Source organism: Schistocerca nitens, chromosome 8 (genome assembly GCF_023898315.1).
Source record: "Schistocerca nitens isolate TAMUIC-IGC-003100 chromosome 8, iqSchNite1.1, whole genome shotgun sequence".
In the NCBI taxonomy this organism is placed as follows: Eukaryota; Metazoa; Arthropoda; class Insecta; order Orthoptera; family Acrididae; genus Schistocerca; species Schistocerca nitens.
This window is the reverse complement of record NC_064621.1, coordinates 357,608,143-357,609,406: the sequence shown is the minus strand read 5'-3', so window position 1 is coordinate 357,609,406 and position 1,264 is coordinate 357,608,143. Positions and strand designations below refer to the sequence as shown.

At 44.1% G+C, this 1,264-nt stretch overlaps 1 non-coding gene across 1 annotated transcript; it reads right to left on the bottom strand.

Moving 5' to 3' along the window:
* Positions 1-287: 287 nt before the first annotated feature.
* Trnat-ugu (transfer RNA threonine (anticodon UGU)) lies at positions 288-362 on the bottom strand. The gene has a single exon. It is a non-coding gene; the product is annotated as a tRNA-Thr (tRNA).
* Between the last annotated feature and the right edge of the window lie 902 nt (positions 363-1,264).

The window sequence follows — 1,264 nt, the reverse complement described above, 5'->3', positions numbered from 1 at the left end:
CCTTCAGCAATCTTCTGTAGCACCACATTTCGAAAGCTTCTATTCTCTTCTTGTCCAAACTATTTATCGTCCATGTTTCACTTCCATACGTGGCTACACTCCACACAAATACTTTCAGAAACGACTTCCTGACACTTAAATCTATATATGACGGTAGTATCTGTTCCCGAAAGAACACATACCGTGGATGACCATGCAGCTTTGCTAGAAATGAAATGATAATTAAATAGACACCCTAGCTGCAAACAGGCGTTGATATACTTCACTGGGGACATGTTGAAAATGTGTGCCCCGACCGGGACTCGAACCCGGGATCTCCTGCTTACATGGCAGACGCTCTATCCATCTGAGCCACCGCGGGCACAGAGGATATTGGGGCAAACATCTATTAGGCGCACTACGAATGTAGTGGTGTGGACATGTTGGGAATGTGGATCTCACGGGGAGCGTGCAAGGGATAAGTCCCTGCAGACGCACTATCCTCTGTGCCCGCGGTGGCCCAGACGGATAGAGCGTCTGCCATGTAAGCAGGAGATCCCGGGTTCGAGTCCCGGTCGGGGCACACATTTTCAACATGTCCCCAGTGAAGTATATCAACGCCTGTTTGCAGCTAGGGTGTCTATTTAATTATCATTTCACTTAAATCTATACTCGATGTTAACAAATTTCTCTTCTTCAGAAACGCTTACCTTGCCATTGCCAGTCTACATTTTATATCGTCTCTACTTCGACCATCATCCGTTATTTTACTTCCCAAGTAGTAAAACTCCTTTACTACCATAAGTGTCTCATTTCCTAATCTAATTCCCTCAGCATCACCCAACTTAATTCGACTACATTCCATTATCCCCGTTTTCCTTTGTTGATGTTAATCTTACATCCTCCCATCAAGACACTGTACATTCCGTTCAACTGCTCTTCCAAGTCCTTTGCTGTCTCTGACAGAATTACAATGTCATCGGCGAACCTCAAAGTATTTATTTCTTCTCCATGGATTTTAGTGCCTACTCCGAATTTTTCTTTTGTTTCCTTTACTGCTTGCTCAATATACAGATTGAATAACATCGGGGAGAGGCTACAACCCTGTCTCACTTCCTTCCCAACCACTGCTTCCCTGTCACGCCCCTCGACTCTTATAACTGCCATCTGGTTTCTGTACAAATTGTAAATAGCCTTTCTCTTCCTGTATTTTACCCGTGCCACCTTCAGAATTTGAAAGAGAGTATTCCAGTCAACATTGTCAAAAGCTTTCTCTAAGTCTACA